The following is a 19,520-nucleotide window of genomic DNA, read 5'->3' on the forward strand; positions in this document are numbered from 1 at the left end:
GGGGTTGAAGAAGCATAAAAGATGAGACCAGAATGGACACCGTTGAAGGTCTTACCGCCAGAGGATCCCGAACCACGGCGTAGGACCAGCAGGACTCTACAGGACTGGAGACCAGAGGAACGCTTCTGGAACTGGACTGGTGATAAATGCAACCTCATTTCTCATATTTTCATTTACTTTCCCCTGTTTCTTCCCCCTTTCTTTTCTCACTCTCTCTCTCTATCACGTGCCGCTTTACAGGCAAATTAATAAAGTAACACTGCTTGATTGAATTATAACCCCTTGGCTTTTTGGTCGCCTTAGTTTTCCACTCTGAGATGAAGGTTAAAAAAGCATCATGAGTCCATCACCGAACAGACTGTGACACCATGGACTCCTAGAGCTCGGTGCACCCAGCCCTGACTCCACACCTCCGGGCAGAGCAGCTCTGAGCCAAATGCGCACGAGCGCAGACACACGCTCCACAGAACGTTATGGACAACGCGACGGCAATGGCGCCAAAAACGCTCCGCAACGAAAACGACTCCGAGACCAGAGAGGCATCAATCAAAATAATCTACAGGGAGGCAGTGGTAAGGCGAGGAGCCTCTACTACAACCCTAGAATACAAAGGAGCCGAAAACCTGCACCCTTTGCCCTCCCAAAGGGGACTGTTCCTGGACAGCCCTTTCCCCTATGAGAGCTTTAAACTCCCTCCCTGCAATTCCCAGCCCTCGTGCCTCCACTTAGCTTTCAGAGGGCCAAGGGACTGAATTCATCCCCAACAGAGGAAAACACCACGTGAGCTCACAGGGATCTTCCTGCAGTTGCCACTTTCCCCTTCACCACCCACAATAAGAAAACACACACACAATAATGAGCACTCAGATGATGTTTATCAGTACTAGTCCACGAGGCATTGCTCACCTTGGCTGAGTTCCTGGAGGTACATCTGAATGATCTACCAGGGGCCACCACACAGTGCAAAGGTTCTGCGGACAACACACTGGCGATGAGCCACCCCATAGCCTGAAAGACACTCTGCCCTATGGCCCTGCTGCTTCCTTCAGAAATGGTAAAACTCCACCTGTAGATACAAGGTGCTCATCCTAACCCCTGCTAGATAACCTGAGCATCAGTCCTAGGAGGAAAGATTATATCAGCAACTATTAATACAGCAATACAAACCAAAAAGAACGCTCCATCTTCGTAGCAGTTGAGAATTTTGGGAAAACGCAAAGCACCAGGAATTGATTCAATAAATGAAACATAGTTACAAACATACCTTCTACTATAGCTGCTGCTGAACCTTTGCTGCTCCTGAAGGTCTTACGTCAAACAGGCACCTCCACTTCTCCAAACACATCGGCCTATGTACCTTAAACAGCTCAACAGCTGCCGACTGTTGAAGGAGTAGCAAAAAAACAGCACCCAAGCAGTCCTGGAGCAGAATGAGCTCCTCGCTCAGGGGCTGGGGCTCAACTACTCTGAGCCCCACCCACAATCCCCTGAGAAAGGGGAGGGCGTCAATCACCCCAGGACCCATCCACCACCCTCATCAAATCACCTGGACCCTCACTGGAAATGACAGCACCTGCACTCCTGTCAGGCTCTGTCAGACACTGTCGGTTTTTGTCAAGCTCTGTCGAGACCTCTTGGGGTCTGTCAGACTCTGTCAGGCTTTGATGGGCTCTGTAGGGCTCTGTCGAGAGCTGTTGGGCTCTGCTGAGCCCTGTCAAGATTTCTCAGGCTCTGTTGAGACCCCCAGGGCTCTGTCATACATATCAAGGCTCTATCAGGAACTGACAAGATTTGTCAGGCCCTGACGGGTCCTGTTGGCCTCTGTCAAGCTTTGTCAGGCTCTGTGAGGATCCGTCAAACTCTCTTGGGCTCTGTCAGGCTTTGTCAGGCAGTGTCAAGACCTGTCAGGCTCTGATGGGCTTTCTCGAGCTTTGTCAGTCCCTGTCATGCCCTGTCAGGGAGCCAACAATGGGGGTTGAAGTGTGGGTCAAGGGGGAGGAGCCCAGCAGGGAGGGCGGGGTGCTTAGAAAGGGGGTGGGGCCTGGTTGGGACACACCCCTCCAGGGAGGCACATTGGGGGGACCGAGCCTGGGGGAGGGTGGAGTTGACAGTGGCCCGCCCACATCTTCAGCCCCACCCTCAACCCCAAACCCCACCCCCAAATCATTCACTGGAAACAGAACAAACCACATGCTTACAGTTTTTTTACATTATTTAATTTTATTGGGTGAGAATTGGCCCCAAAACCAGGTTAAAAATCCCCCGACATGGCCCCTGGTGAGCAAAGTCAGGATGGCAGTGGCACAGTGCTGCGCTTTTCGAAGATGGCCACCATGGGTAAACAGAGTCAGGAGTCCCACCACCCACCTTCGGCCTCACCCCAAAATGGCCACACTAAGCAGGCTCCACCCACCTCAGCCCCACCCTCCCAGCACAGGCTTGGCAGCCATGACAGCCATAGCCCCACCCACCAGCAGAGACACAGCAGCCAAGGTGGCCACGCCCATCAGGGTTGCCATCTTGTTCCCATCGGCACGGAGGGCACAGGGCAAAGCACGGTGCAGGGCCACAGGGGCAGCCAATGGGAGCAGCTGATACAGCCAGGAGCTGCCACCAGAGCATCGCCCGGAGAAACAGCCCCTGCAGCAGTGCCAGCATGGCCACCAGCCTCACCCCCCAGCCATCTCGGATTCCAAGCAGCGTGGACCCCAGCAGCCATGCTGTCCTCATTTTCCCCATTGTGTGCAGGGCCCCACACAGCCTTGCAACCCAGGACATCTGGTGGGGTGAGGGGACCCAGGAATGTGGATCTATGGGCAGAATGCAGAAACTGTGGGGTGCTAAATATTAATGGGGCAGACTGCTGGAACCATATGGTGCTGCAGAGCAGTGCTGTGCATGTATAGGGTAGGCCAGATGTGTGGGGCGCTGTGGGGCACTGCTGTGGGTCTATGCGGCACAGTGCAGGAGATACAGTGTGCTGTGGGGCAGCATTGCTGGCCTATGGGCGAGTGTGACGAAGCTATGTTTTCTGGGACAGTGCTGTTGATCTATAGGGCAGAGGAGCCATGGGGTGCTGTGGGGTTACACTGTGGGTCTATAGGGCAGAGTGAACAAGATATGGGGTGCTGTGGGACAGCACTGTGCATCTATGGGGCAGAGTGGAGACACAGGGTGCTGTGGAGCAGTGCTGTCCATTTATGGGGCACAGTAAAATCAGCTACAAGGTGGTGTGTCTGTATAGGGCAGATTAGAGCAGCTACAGGGTGCTGTGAATCTATAGGGCAGAGGGGCTATGGGCTGCTGTGGGTCACTGTGTGGGTCACTCACCTGCAGGGGCTCAGCCTCTTCAGGGGTGTTTCACCCCACAACAGCCCTATTAACCCCATAGCCACCCTGACCCCCACAGCCACCCCCTAGACCCTTGTGACCCACCCATAGTAGGCAGTGCAGGCGGTGTCAGGGGGGAAGGGTGGTCAGGTGGACAGAGGTGTGGGGTGCTGTGGGGCAGCACTTTGCACCTATGGGGCAGAATGCAGCACCTAAACGCTCCTATGGGGCAGCTCTCTGGGTCTAAGGGGCAGAGTAGAGTCCTATGGTGTCCTGTGAGGCAGCACTGTGGGTCTATGGGGCAGTCAGTATGGGGTGTTGTGGGGCACTGCTGTGGATGTATGAGGCAGAGTACAGCAGCTATTTGGTGCTGTGGGGCAGTACTGGGCATCTATAGGGCAGAGTGGAAGACATATGAGGTACTCTGGGGCACTGCTGTGGATGTATGGGGCAGAGTACAGGAGCTATATGGTGCTGTGGGGCAGTACTGGGTATCTATGGGGCAGAGTGCAGGAGCAATGGAGTGTTGTGGGGCAGCACTGTGGGTCTATGGGGCAGAATGGAGCAGCTGTGAGGTGTTGGGCACTTCTGTGGATATGTGGGGCAGAGTGGAGGATGTCTGGGGTCCTGTGAGGCAGTGTTGTGGGTCTATGGGGCAGAGTGTAGGAGCTATGGGGCATTGTGGGGCAGTACTGTGGGTCTATAGGGCAGAGTACAGGAGCTATAGGGTTCTGTAGGGTAGCACTCTGCATCCATGGGGTAGACTGGAAGACATATGAGGTACTCTGTGGCACTGCTGTAGATGTATGGGGCACAGTGCAGAAGCTATGGGGTGCTGTGGGATAGCAAGCAGGAGCTATAGGGTGCTGTGGGATAGCAAGCAGGAGCTATAGGGTGCTGTGGGGCAGTGTTGTGGATCTATAGGGCACAGTGGAGGTGCTATGGGGTGCTGTGGGTCAGTGTGTGGGTCACTCACCTGCAGGGGGTTCAGCTTCTTCTGGGGTGTTTCACCCCACAACAGCCCCATTGACCCCACAGCCCCCCTGACACCCACACCACCCCATAGGCCCTTGTGATCCCCCCCGCCTCCCCGCCATGGTGTGCAGTGGAGGCACAGTCAGCCGGGGCGGGGGGGGGGGGGGGGGGGGGGGGGGGGCGCGGTCAGCCGGAGGCGGGGGGGGGCACAGTCAGCCGGAGGGGGGACCAGCCAGGCTGCCTTCACTGTTCTCTGAGCAGTAGCTGCAGAAGGAAAGGGAAGGAAAGGGCCGTTATTTGTGTCACAGTCCTGGCAAACAGCCTCAAAGCGCCCTGCTTCAATCTTAACTTAGTGGGCAAATTATTTGCCAAAAAATGGATCTTAAAAGTTTCTTTGACAACAAATTATCCTAAAAACAGCCCCAAAATCAAGTAAATTGAATTTGAGATCAAACAGCCTTAAAAATCTCAAAAACCCACCCAAATATGGTCCCTGACAGCTTTATATAATAAGATATATATGTAAAAATAGATTAGATACATTACATAGTAATTATATATAGTAGTATAGATATTAATATTATATAATGAATATAATTATTATTACATTATGTTATATATTATATTATGTCATATATTAAATATTAATTACATTAAGTAATATCAATGAATATTAGTTGATGATTAGTTCATTATATCAGATTATATATTATATATATTTCTACTATTCATCAAATAATATCATTTATATTAGTATATTACTATATTGATTTTATATATTTAATATTAATATATTATTTAATAAATAAAATGAAATATATTAAATTAAAAGAATTTAAATGTAAGTTAAATTAAATAATAAAAATATATTTTAAAATACAATGTAAACAATTAAGTGGGTTTAGGGAGGCGGCGACCAATCAGCACCTTCCTCTCCTCAGAGGCAGCGACCAATCAGCACCTTCCTCGCCTCGGAGACAGCCGCGCGGGGCGCAGTCAGTGGAGGCTTTCCCGCCAGACGGCACCGGCCAATCAGCGAGCGTCTCCTCGGCCCCCCTCAGCGTGAGGGGAGAACGGGAGGGGGAGATAAAATGGCGGCGGGTTAAAAAAGCCGAATTTGTTCCCGCTTAAATATTAATTCAGTAAATTATCCATAAATATATTTTAAAAGCTTTTTTTGGGGCGCAAATCAGCACCAGATCTGGGACCCCCAGCTCCGGAGACGTTCAGTAAAGTGAATTCAGCCCCAAAACCCCTCAAAAAGCAACGAAATGTTCCTCCCGACTTTAAATACAATAATTTACACACTTATCTCAACAACTATTTAAATTGTTTCCACAATTAATAATTTAAACAATTAAGCGGCTTTAGGAGCCTCAGAACCGCCCAAAATGCTCAAAAAAAAAAAAAAACGAACTCAAGACCTCAGAAAGCCCCGTTTCAATATAATAATTTAAATTAACAAGCGGTTAAAGGAAAAAGCCGCATTTGGTCTCGTAATCCTGGGAAACAGCCCCAGATCTCCCCCGGGCTTCAAATATTAATTCATTGTATAAATTCTTATCAATAAGTAGATTCAAAAACCTTTGAAGTCGCAAATCGGCCCCTCAAACTTTAAACGCGTTAAATAAACTTTTTAAAAGCCGATTTAGACCCAAACGGCCCCTCCCCCCGCCCCGGATCCGCACTGAACGCGCTCAGCGCCCTCGGGAGTCAAACACAGCGATTTGACATTAATAAATCAACAATTACATTGTAGGAGCCTCAACCCGCCCAAAATGTTCCAAATAAAACCTCTAAACATAATAATTTCAATAAATACGGGCTCTAAAAAAACCCTGATTTGGACTCAAAATCCCAGGGAAAAGCCCCAGATCCCCCCGAGGTTTAAACTTTAATTCTCCTGATACACCGTCAATAAACGGATTTTAAAGGCGCCTTTTGGCACAAATCGGCACCCAAAAAAACACCTAAAAAAACCTTTTAAAAGCCGAATTCGAGCCAAACCAGCCCCGATTGCTGAGAAAAGCCCCGAACCGGCTCCTCCCGCTTTAAACACGATTTAAACCGCTAAAGCGGCTGCGGGAGCCTTAATCCCCCCCACCCCCCCGTCAGAAACCCGCGGCTTTAGAACCCCCAGCACAGCCCAGCCCGCGGTCCCTCATGAACCCGCCGAGCCCCGGTTAACATCGCACGGTAACGACCGCCCTAGCCCGCCCGCTCACTGATTCCGGTCGCCGTTCCCGCCGCTCCCGGGGTCCCACGGCGAAGGGGGCGGGGTGCTCAGCCGGTTCGTCAGCGCTGAGAAGGCCGCGCAGCCGCTGACGCATCCACCTTTCTGGTCCTGCAAGTGCTCTGCGCCGCCCTATTTATCGCCTCGTTGTCCCGCCCGGTCCTGCCCCTCGCCCGCCCTCCGGCCAATGGGCGAACTGCCCGCCTCAGCCGCGCTGCCCAATCAGCGCTTCGTTGCTGTGGGCGAAAGTCGGCGGGAAAACGGCGACCAATCAGCGCCTTTTCTACCTCAGGTGCACTAGCGAATCAGCGCCTGGCACTGGGAGTGCGAACTTCGGCGGGAAGGCAGTGACCAATCAGTGCCTTCCTCCCCTCAGTCATACGATGACCAATCAGCGCCTTTCTCCCACCCCCTCGGAGAACCCCGCGTGGGAGTGAGCCAATGGGCGACTTCCGCGTCTGGCACCGTTAGCCAATCAGCGAGCGCCTCCTCCCTCCCTCAGTATAAAATAGCGAATGCGACCAGAAAGGGGAAACAAGATGGCAGAAGAGGAGGTGTCATGGTGGCAGCCATTGAGGAAGAAGGGGGGGAGTCGGGCCTGGGCAAGAAAAGCGGCTGCTCCTTGGGCAGCGGCAACGATCGGGGGATGTGGGGGGCGGAAAAGCTGCGGCTCCTCAGGCAGCGGCAGCAGCGATCGGGGGATGTGGGGGGCGGAAAAGCGGCGGCTCCTTGGGCAGCGGCAGCAGCGATCGGGGGATGTGGGGGGTGGAAAAGCGGCGGCTCCTCAGGCAGCAGCAGCAGCGATCGGGGGATGTGGGGGGCGGAAAAGCGGCGGCTCCTCAGGCAGCGGCAGCAGCCATCGGGGGATGTGGGGGGCGGAAAAGCGGTGGCTCCTCAGGCAGCGGCAGCAGCGATCGGGGGATGTGGGGGGCGGAAAAGCGGCGGCTCCTCAGGCAGCAGCAGCAGCAGCGATCGGGGGATGTGGGGGGCGGAAAAGCGGCGGCTCCTCAGGCAGCAGCAGCAGCGATCGGGGGATGTGGGGGGCGGAAAAGCGGCGGCTCCTCCGGCCGCGGCCAGGACGTGGCTTCGCGGGCACCGGGGGCGCGAGACCGCGCGCTGCGGGGCTGCGGGGCGGGTGCGGAACCGGGGGCTCCGGGGGTCCCGCAGCGGCGGCCGTGGGGCGGGATGGGGCGGCTGTGGCCGTACCTGTGGGCACTTAAGTGGCTGCTGTGGGGGCTCGTGAGAGGCACGTCTGGGGCTCTTAGGGGGCAGGTACAGGGCTGCTATAGCGGTACCTGTGGGGCAGCCATAGGGTTGCTGTGGGGTTACTTAGGGGTCACGTATTGGGGGGGGGGGGGGGGGGGGGGGGGGGCGCAGCTGACTGTAGCCCCACCTACGGGGGTGGGGTCAGTGCTGAGGGCGGGGACTGAGAGGACACGCCCGTGGGGAGGTGGCTTGGGAAAAGCGGGCAGGGGGGTGGAGCCTCCGTGTGTCACGCCCCCATAGGAGGAGCCTATTGGGGTGGGGTCAGCATGGGACACGCTTGAAGGGGGCGTGGCTTAGAAAGGGAGGGGTGGAGCCGAGGTGGGGGTGGGCTCTGTAGAGCACGTGCTTTGAGGGGGCGTGGTTTAGCGGGGATGAGGTTGGGGGCGGGGCTTCGGTGCATCGTGCTGCTGGGGGTGGGCGCGATAGAAGGGGAGGGGTCTGTAAGGGACACGCCCCTCGGGGAGGGCACAGACTGGCAGGGGCGGGGCTTGGACGGGGTGGAGCTAGGGTGTGGTTTTCTCAGACCACGCCCTTGGAGAAGCCAGACTGGACAGCACTCTGAAAACTTAAATGAACTGTTGTTAATCAGATGGAGTTTGCTGTCTCTTTAACTCAGAGGTGATTATGCCGGTCACACACTTGCACAGCCCCAGAAAAGCTGTGGTTAAGTTTACACAGGCATCACTCACTGTTTTCTGATTTTATTGTCCATCTATATCTTGTAATGTTCTGTTGGGCATCATTACTGCCTGGGAACTTTTTAATACCTCCATTTATAAGCAGCCACTATTTAGAGATTCCTTTTTATTGCTCTTCAAGAAAAAAAAAAAACACGTTTTGACTCTCTTTGGTTCTGAGCTTTGTTGCCACTTTCATAGGAGCAGTGAATGTGAAAATCCTTACTGCAAAAGGCTTTCCTTGTCCCAGGAATTTTAAGGTGGGAGTTTTTACAACTGCTTATTTAAATTCAGCGAAAGCAGCAGCGTATTTCTTATTACAGCTCCATTCCAGTCCTTTCCAGTTGTTCTCATTGTGGTCTGCTAATACCAGCAAAGTTATCTTGCACTGCTGTAAAACATTAAATTCTCCTAAAGCTTCTTTGAATTGGAGGTGAGAAGATTTTTATTACACATAAAGTCTTAATCTTTCTTCCATCTGTCTTCCCATTTCCCCAATTACAATTCTTGGGTTAGCACTAATTGAGCCTTACTGAAATTGATCTCTCAGCTTTATAATTTAGATAGTTCCCCCACTTCCTCTTCCGTAGCCTCGGTCACTTGACAGCCATCTACCTGGGATAATAAAACTTGGTGCCTTGTAGCTTTTAAAAGATCACACACAAATATATTTGTATGTATCATACTTTGTGTTAACATACACGGACTTCGCAGTACAAGTTGGTAAGCTATTCTCCTAATCGTGAAGAGAAAGTTAGAATCTCTTCTTTGGAGATGGAGGTACCTTGCAAGTGGATCTGTTTGATTTTATTATTTTAGTTTGTGTATATTTGTCTGGTGTCTTCAACTTCTGCCATGACAATCTAAAAACTTAGCATGGTATCTGTTTTAACATATTCACATAAGATAACAAGCAGAACCACCCAAAGCAAAGCTAAGCAAGATGCAGTTAACAATAGCAACAAGGTGCAAGTGGGAGACAGAAATAATGAACAATTGTTATCAATAGTTATCTTAGTTAACCAGGCTGGGATACTTCCTTCTGTAGGAAGATGTCAGCGGTCTGCTAAACCCATTCAGAGATATTGTGTCTGTTACCTTTTAGCACTTAATGTCATTGGCTCCATCTCTAAAACAAATAAACTTTGTTTCATCTCATCTGAGATGCTGGGAAATGTATGCACTGTGGTGGTGGGTTTTTTCTGTTTCGTTTCCCTCAAAGGAAAGGTCCTAACACATCACTCACCATCATGCACTACAGGGTTAAAATTCTGGAAACATTAAATAGAGCAGTTAAACTTTGGTTGTTAGACAGGTAGGAGCATAAGCTTATACTCACCTGCGACATCTTCCATAAAACATTTGTTTTATTCAGGTTCAATATTATTCTACTATTCACTCTTCTTTCTCAAATCCTCATATAAACATACTTCACCCCTAGTTCTCTCAATCTCTGCCTACAAGATGGATAACATTTAATGAGCTTCCAGGAACCAGGCCATTGTTCAACCAAAACTAGTTCTGTAGGTGAAAGAACAATGTCAACCCTCTGACACAAAGCTAGTGGTACCTAAATTGAGGAACTCCTCTTACAAAGGCTTGTATAGCACTGTTGTTATTATTAGGTAATGCTCAATGGAGCATTAGTATCAGAAACAGCACTGATATACTTAAAGTCATTCCAGCGGGTTCACCTCGCTGTCCTCCGTCCAAATGTGTTCATAAGACTGAGTGTGGTGACTACATGATTACCTTCATGCCTTACCAAGTCAGTTTACACCGACAGACTTCCATTGGTAAGGAATGCTGTTCTGTCAGGATGACCAGCGCCAGAGCCCATCCGAATATAATTTCAGTGTGACAAGTACAGTACTCAGCCCAGGATCTTCGCTACAGCTTGTCACCTGTTTGAGACGCTATACTTCCCTTGTCTAGCTCATTTGGGTCACCTGAAGGTTGAAATTAAGGTTGAAATGAATAAAATACATGCAGAAAGATATGTATGAAAGCACCATAAGAAATGACAGGAAGATTTAAAAAAAAAAAAAGAATGGTGTGAGCTGACAGCATGGTCAGAGCCCTGAAACACAGCCCGGATAACAAAGGACAGCCCACAGCTAAAGACAGACTGCTCAGACGGGAGGAGACAGGCAGTGAATCCACAACATTGCCTAATGACTCACAGACCTGGGCCCCTGAAGGGTACAAATGGCACCTCCAAAATGAGCCAAATGGTCACCCTGCAAAAAGAACTCGGGAATCATGATGATGATTTCAAATCTGGCACGCTTTGTCCCGTTTCACCACAAACAGCGCTGGTTGAGCTAGCCAGACATACACATCTTCATCTTCGTAAAAATGTGAGTATGGAAAACAAGTATGAAAGAGTGACTGAACAAAATCTATAGGAGGATGAGCATGAGCAACTTAACTCAGTTTTGTTTAAAATAAAATCACCTTCCCCTTCTATACAGTCTCACATTTACCTTTGCTGTATTCATTTTACAGCAGTAGCTGCTCCCAACTGATTATTTAAACATTTAAATAAAACCTGATAGAGTGTGGTTATAGAAGGATGTAAAAGAGAGTGAGCTATTAAGAGAAGCAAGGACACAGCAAGCTTGACATAGCTTGCTTTTTTGAGGCAACACTTTTTTCACACTTTTGCCCAAAGGAAGAGACTTGACACACTTCCAGTTTCTGCTATTACACCAATAACTTATTTCACAGTTCACAAAGAAGAAATAACTGTTACAACAAGTTAGGAAATGTCCTGAACATTTCTGTACAGTGACACATGCACAACTGTGCTAATATGAGCAACCCAAACAGAGGGAGGGCCAGTAAAATGTACATTTCTGTTTACCTGGATATGTCAAGGCTTAGAAAACAATTTTCAGATGCAAAACATTAACTGCAGTTTAAAAAGACCTGGAGATTTCATGGCTTCTCAGAATGCTACTGGATATTTCAAACTGAATGGAAAAAAAAAAGCCAGAATCAATTGCAGAATCATTTGCAATACTCAGGGTTGTTATTGTTATTAACAACAGCTGTAGTTTAAAAATTGTCGGATATTTTGTAATAGTGACCCATTCTTTCCCTGTGTAGCCATTGAGTCATGCCAATGGTTATTCTGCTAAACACAAAGGATAAATTACCACAGCATCATTTATTAGGAGGTTATTTGCTTGAAACAATTTCCAAAGGGAAATATTATTCCAATATTTCTGTCATAAAAGACGTTATTAAATAGGACAAAAGGCTGACAGTAATGTGCTGGGATCAGACTTGGCGTATCACTATTCACTACAGATACTACTTCAAAAGAAATTTAATTTAAAAAAAAGTCTTCAAGGGAAGCTGATAGTGTTATGGATGTTCTTGCTATTAAATTATCACATTTCCAGGGACACAAAATGGACAGTATCAAAGCCATAATGTCTGCAAATAAGAACATGTTACACCTATGTCCCTTCCCCTTGAAAGAGTTAAAAGTGGCTTCAGATTTTCAAAAGTAAATCCTGTCCAAAACAATAAGTTCCTACTGTTGAACCACCCTGGGTTACAAATGACAGCAGCTACCATCCTCTCACAGTGGAAAGCACTTGCCTTCTCACACAGCTGGAGAAGCTTCATTTGCCTCATCCATAAAAAGAAACAAACAAGGCAGTTTCTTTCTTGTTTTAAGGCTTCTTTAAATCTACAGTGAGACTCGTTTACCTCTCTAAAATGCAAATACAGGCTGATCTACTGCCTTGGAAGGAATCCTCAGAAAGCCCCTTGATTCAATTGTTGTGTTTCTTGTTCACCAGTCTCTCCCCAAATCTTGTTCGCTCTCTTGACGCCAGTCAGACTCCTAGATTAAGTCATTTGGGAAATGAATGGATTATATACTCTGTTTTACTAATAGTCATACATTCCCAACTGACTGGATGCTTTATTGCTGGAGGAACTCAAAACAAGCACAGGATGGCCTCAAAGCAAAGATGCCGTATTGGTGGCCAGAAATTTCTTCAGTCTGCTTTGAAACTGAGAAAAGTTGTGTAGCTGTGAGTAAAGATGAACTACAGAGGCGGCACCTGCGTGCAGCGCTGGACTCTGCAGAACAGGTCTGGTTAGTTCAGGGTAACGCTACGCCAATGACTGGGGAGAAAAAGCTTTTCAAAACCATGATACAGTGTTTGTAGCACAGTACACTGTGGGCAGGACCTGCTCCTTGGCACTCACAGATTCCAAAGAATTCTTTCAGAGACAGCGTCGGACAGAGTCATCCACTACGGAATATACAGTTAACTCCTAACCATCTGGCTGCAGTCCCTCCAGGCGCCTGCCTGCCTCTGCCGCGAGAAAACAGAGCAAGGAAAGAGACAGAGACACGCGGCAGAGCTGTGGGGAGCGCACAGGGGAAAAGGGACTGACAGGACGGCAACGGCCGCTCTCGGAGAGACATCCCCTTCTCCCGGAGAGGTGTCCCCTCCTCCCGGAGAGGCGTCCCCTCCTCCCGCGGCGCGGCGCATCCCGGGGGCTTTCGCACACTCCTGCACAAAAGAAAAAAAAAAGAAAAAAGAGCAGGCATCTTGCTGCTTCCCCAGCAGCCCTTGGCCCTTGTCTTTGGCAGTTTCCTACTCTTCCGACCGTTAGAGCTGGACCTGAAGTCCAGCTCTCACCAGTCAGCTGCCAAAGGACCTGGCAAGTTGTGGAACATTACCTAGAACATCCTAGTTATGCACAGCCACAGTGTATAGTGCCACATGATTTCCTGCTCAAAGGAGAAAACGTCGAGCTATGAGTTAAAGGATTTGTGGACAGAGATGCAAGAACTTAGTTCCAGGTGAAGTACTGCTTTAAATTCGCAGGACAAATTCAGCATTGCCAAAATACCAATGCCATCCTAGCGGCACTGCTGCTGTAGCAGTAATGGTCCAAGGTTACACAACAAACAAGATTCACAGGGTGAAACAGTCACTTATTAGGCCAGCAAATGCAACTGGAAAACATAAAAAAGCTAGAGGCGCATGAGACTTCTTGTGCTAGGTCTTACTAGTTTTATTTTAGGGAGCATGTTGGATCTCAGTACAGGAATTGAAATACAGTATTTATCTATATGCTGATGATGTACTTTTTTACTCACCATGTCATCGCTTTTCTTGCTTGCGTGATTCGGTCTTTGATCCTTTTAAAACTTCCATTTCCTTTGTCCCAGATCTTTTCTCTCTCTCTCTCTCACTCTACCCCTGCCAATCGTCCCCAGGCCAGAGATCCCCCCAGCATCTCCTCCTGCTGCCACTTGAGGGCATTTCCTCAAACTTCATTCTCCCCTCTTCCTCAGTTCTACTCTTCTTGCACTTTAATGAATACCTAATCATCATTCTGGTTGAGTTTTCTCCATCTTTGGCTCAGCCCTAGTTTCCTTCATTTCTGTCACATTTTTTCCTCTTGTAGGGGAATACTTCTTCCATGAAAAAAATATCAGAATGTGTGGTTTTCCTCTTCCCCTTAGCTGTACTTCCACCTAACTTTCCATCTTTAATTCCTCTATTCTGTCTCAGATGTATTAATTTTTCATATTGCTATCCACTTCCCACTGTGCTCCATCCCAATACCCAGTCTCCTTAACTCTGCTTCTTAGGCTTCCACACTTGTTGGTGTCTCTCTAATAATAACATTTTCTTCCATCTCAAATGATTGATTCTGCTTGCTTTTACATCTATTGCAGCATCTTCCTTCTGGTATCAGCTCACTGAGCAGCTATTTACAAGACCCTTGCAAGTTCATTTCATACATCCCAGTCCTATTCTTTCTTCTTATGGATTCCACTCATCAGATTGTTCTGCGGCTTCTCTTTGCAACATTTCCAATATGCCCGTTCTTATCCATCTACACAGATAAAGATATTTTCCAGGGTCTTGTTATTTTGTATCTCATTATGACACTGTTCCTTTGCACAGGATGAAGAAATGCAGTCTCGTGGGATGAGTTAAGCAGATGTTTATCTAACAAACAAAAAAGCAAACAAAAATTGCGTTAATAAAAATCAGATCAGGAAATACGAAAAATCATTGTCACCATTTTGTTGACGGTATTCTCCCTGCTGCACCATGTTTGGTTCTTTCTCCTTTCTATCAAAAAGTATACAGAATAAATTGAATTAGCTTCAGAAACACATGACATATTCAAACTAAGATATCAGCATGCAAAGAGACTGAAAAGTCTGAAATTTTAAAATTTGAAGTATTACAATATCGTATCGTAAGACACGGTATTATAGAGGAATACAAAGCATCGAAAAATAAAGTGAAGCAGAAGCATGGGTACTTTTCAACCCACAATGTAAGAACTAGTGGATCTTAAATGAGGAAAGGAAATGTTTAGCACATTCTTTACACAACTCACAATTAGCGTGTGAAACTAATTACTCTAAGGTACCGGGAAAAAAAATAATGTCTTCTGAAAATGAGGCAGCTTTTCTTTGCACAAGAGAAATATATTATTAAGTTCAGGTCACCTATGTAAATTCCTTCTTTCAGGGAGTGAGCACTCCAGTGACTGAAGGTAGAACAGACTCTCCCTACACCAGATACTTGGGAAAGACTGCTGGGGGGCTTGCTGGTGATTGGTGTGAACTGGCTTGTACTGGCAAACAGGAATCTGAACGGATGCAATACTGGACAGATAGAGCGTTAACATTCCTCTGCCTCCATGCAAAGCATTCTATTATTTCTTTGAAATAAGCAGTTCTTAAAATGCACGTGACACACAAGAAGTCTGCAGGCTTGTGCGCCGTATTAGTCAGGAACTTGGTAACCCGTCACCACAGGACGCTATGTGAAGGCTATTGACTGTGGGCAAGTTGGTCACTGCCACAAAGCAATAGCAAGGCAAATGAGATTAAATCAACACTGGAACGAGAATACTTGGTTTCCCTGCTAAGGCCCTCTCTACATCATACAGTTCAGCACCAAGTATCAAGAGTACACAACGGGGAAAAAATGTCACCGTCACATCTTTGACATCAAAATAAATTCCTCAAGGACAGCTCAACTACACACGTATCTATTATCTCTGACAAGCGTGCATTCACTCCATTCTTAATCTCCATGGAAGAAAATATTAACATTTTTCCACCACACCCAGAGGGTCTCACTGAGTACTCTTCCTCACTGCCAACATTTTTACTTTATGCTTCACTTCAGCATCTTTAGTCAAAGACTCAAGTTTTTAAGACCATGACTCCTCAACTGGCCTCCTCTTTCTATCATCACTCTTCACCTTTTAAAAAGTCATAATCATATCTCTGCAGTTGCCTGTTTTAGACTGATCCAAAACGATCCTTCTAACTTTTTTAAGATTTCCTTCTCTGTATTCTTGACATTATCCAGCTGAGGTCAGTCCAGGACCAGCACAGTACTTCAGCTGAAGTCTTACTAACAGCAGAAAGAGCATATTTAACAAACATCAAAGATCCAAGGCAGCTTTTAATGGTGCTTCAGTCACTATGCCGTTCCAGCTGGACAGTGATCCATCGAAAGAACGCAGCACGTGGCTTTTTACAACCAGTTATGCAGTTAACTAATAGAAATCTTGTATAATCAGTGTTTCAAAAGTGTACTTATGAAAATACCGCGTGGGATCTTGTTGCAAATTAAAGTCAGTGTGTATGATAGCTGCTGCTTTTTACTTGTCCTCTGATGTACTGAGCTGTCAAGGAGATACAATAAGATGGGGTTGACTGACTTCTTGGCAACTCCATGTCAGCTGTTAAATCATCTTCTAGATGCTAACAGGTTTATGTATTTCAGTATTTTCCAGAAATTGACATCAAACTAGTCGTTGTCAACTATATTTTCTCAGCTCTTTCTCATGCCTCTTACTCAATTTTATACATAGATATTCTGCTTGCCTATTTCTGATCTGATAAAATTTCCATAACTCAGGTTCTTCAGGTACCAACATTCCTGAGATTGCTTCAGTCTCTTCTCCTCACTGTAGATAAGTGAAATTAAGTAATAATGAGACAAAATACCTTATCCACATCTGTGTAAACGTAAGGAAACAGAACTCCTGTATGGGGGAGGAGGGGAGGCAAGGTGGGGAGACAGAGGAGGGAAATCCGTGATCGAATTGCTAGAGAGCTGACAGGAAAGATGAAGAATTAGCCTGAAAAAAAGAAATCTCGTGAGATCATGCTAACAAATTCATTTTCTTTGTATCCATAAAATGTCATATATGTGAAGATCAAAGTATTTTAACATTTATTGTTCTGCCTTTATAGTCAGAAACTAGATGAGTAACCACGACAGAAGCGAAAATTAGAGTTGTAATTTGTACCTCCTACAAAATGAGTGTTTTATTTTATGAGGATGAAGGGAGAGTTACCGCTTGAGATCCACTCCTCAGAGCTATGAAGCATTCAGGGCTTTTCAAGTTAATAGTAGCTTACATTACATTTACAGCATCAATACCTTTACTATATTCGCATAAACCATAAGGAGAGGCTGACACAAAGGTGTTACTGTGGTGATCCCCAAAAAAGGACTGATGAGGGAAATGAAAAGTTTGGGCTTTTTTTCAGGTTTATGAGTACAGAGAAGGAACCCTAATAATTTTATTATTAATATATACTTTTATTACCTGAATACTCATCTGTGGATCATACAGCAAAAAATATATTAATTCACACTGACTCAAAAAATATCCCTTCCCAAGTGACACATAATTAATTGTATGTGAAATTCTGGATTCCACGTATGCAATTAAATGCTCTACTTTTCTAAGCATCTCAGTCAACCCTCTGGATAAATAGCCTGAATTGCATAAGTGCAATGTGTTAAAACCCATGAGCTAATATATGGTCACTAGGAAGTTTACATGACCACTGGTATGACTTACCTGCCTCACCCACCATAATTGGTTTGGACATAAGGAGAGGCCTTAAGTTTTCTCTATAAATGCTGCCACACAACCAGAACTTGAAACCTTATTGTATAGGGCTACAGTTGCTCACAGAAATACAAAGTCCAAGGCAAAGACGAACAAGGACGCATGGCTGGTAAGTAAAAAAAAGTCTGTGCATAAGGAACAGGCAACTGAATAATGTTAGCTGTTAATGTTAATATTTTGTAAAGGACTCTGAATAGTTGGAGTACACTACAATTTGAGATTATTAATAGATTGTTTCAGCATTTTTCTTTCCTGAATTTTCCAAAGACACAAACAGGAAAAGAAGATAATCTATCTATTATCATACTGGAGCTGAATATTACGAAATTGTGAATAGAGAAGTAGTAGTTATGGCAAACTGCAAACTATCTTTTAGTATGAAACTTAATGAATTGGAGAGCAGTTCAGATATGAATGAATCTTGTGTTAATGGGAATATTTTACCAAGAATAGCCTCTGGGCTAGATACCTACCTTCCTGTAAATTCTGAGCCAGCAAACTACAATGCCATTTTAAGTATTTGTAAAAATTAGTCTGAAAGGCAAAGGCACTTCAAAATGCAGACAAAGCAAGCAGATGTCCAGCAGTGAGGGCTTAGGAGAAAAGATATTGAATCAATACATTTTAGCAAGGTTGGCCATGTTCTCGCTTAGACCTGACTTGCTGGGACCTCTGTAAAAATGTGTAATGAGGCCTGGGTGCAGATGATGCCACTTCACCTCTTCCAGGCACAGAGCTGATGCTGTGCTGGTTGTATGTGACACAGGCTTGAAAAACTCAGGAAATTAATAAAAAACAACCAGAGCCTTGAGTGCAGAAATGATTGGCATTGTTTAACCCTCAGGAAGGTTAAAAGAGGCACGGTTATCCCACTCTCACAGTTTTAGGAGAACTCATTGCACAAACTCTTAGGACACAAGCACTCATCCATATACTTTCATCTGAAATAATTCATGTTAATGACCTGATCTACTTGTGCTCGCATCCCCCAACAGCATCTGCCGTTCGCTTGGCCTGATGGTGCTCAGTTAATGACTGTGTCAATACATCTGCTAAGTGCAATACCATCTAAACGTTTACCTGTTTAAGAGCCAAACACAGGCTGGAAGGGAATAAGGTGCATACCGTGGGCATAAAGCTGTTGATTCCCTCATAAATCTCCTTCGCCAAGTGGAGTTTAAATAAATGGCAAAACACAATTCAATAGGTCAAGCTGAAAGATTGGACTCAGTAGAAGAATTGTTCTTTGTAACAAAAGAACAATGCGGTAAAGTGGACAGTAAAAACTTTCATGTACAGCAATGGGGAAAAAACCACAAACCAACTGTTTCTGTATTGTAACGCTTCCTCTTAAGCAACAATTTGCCAATAACTTAGCCAAGACATTTTAGCAAGGTGATCCCTAAAAACTTCCTCTCCAAGTGTCAAACGCTAGTCTATCCTCTTTAACCACAATTTTCTCATTGCAAGAAGCAATAGCAATATTTAACGGACAAACTGGTATTTGCTGATCATAGTCAGTACTTGCTTGTGAAATACCCAGGGCCCAAGTGGGTGCCAAGTTTGGCTACCTTCAAAGTCTGGCTGTTGAGGAACTTCAGGAATGCTTCAGGCTGCAGGCTTCCATTCAAAATGTCCATGCTACTTGGGGCCTGTGAATGGAAGAGGTACACAGATAATAAGTATGTCTCGGACAGCCTCTAGGGCCCAGAAGAGATCTCAGCCAGGCGCTTTTCCATATGGACTTGACTGACCTACCTCAGGGAGCTCCAGTCCTGACGAGTGTTGACGCGAGTCAGTCCATACCACCGCTTCAGGGGCCCAGGTCTCTCCCCGACGTGGTTCACACATACAGCACCTGACATCCTGCACTGAGAACAGCAGGAGTGGGTTTTGCTCATGGAATTCCTTGCTTAGCTGCCCAGTGAGGGAACGGGAGGGGAGACAGAACGGCCCAAACTTCTGAGGGTACTGAGGTGGTCTCCAGTGAGTCACGGGCACATTGTCGTAGCACGGTGCTTTAGGGGTATGTAAGGAAGACCTACACTCAGAAAGAATAAAGGAGTACATGGCTATTTCCCATCCTGAAACAAAGG

The 19,520-nt window shown here is 46.5% G+C and overlaps 1 long non-coding RNA gene across 1 annotated transcript; it reads right to left on the bottom strand.

Annotated features, from left to right (window-relative positions):
- Positions 1 to 2,200: 2,200 nt before the first annotated feature.
- LOC139829220 (uncharacterized) lies at positions 2,201 to 6,812 on the bottom strand. The gene is made up of 2 exons (XR_011741606.1): positions 5,233 to 6,812; positions 2,201 to 4,569 (listed from the first exon to the last, which is right to left on the bottom strand). It is a non-coding gene; the product is annotated as an uncharacterized lncRNA (long non-coding RNA).
- Between the last annotated feature and the right edge of the window lie 12,708 nt (positions 6,813 to 19,520).

Source organism: Patagioenas fasciata, chromosome 16 (assembly GCF_037038585.1).
Source record: "Patagioenas fasciata isolate bPatFas1 chromosome 16, bPatFas1.hap1, whole genome shotgun sequence".
Classification (NCBI taxonomy): Eukaryota; Metazoa; Chordata; class Aves; order Columbiformes; family Columbidae; genus Patagioenas; species Patagioenas fasciata.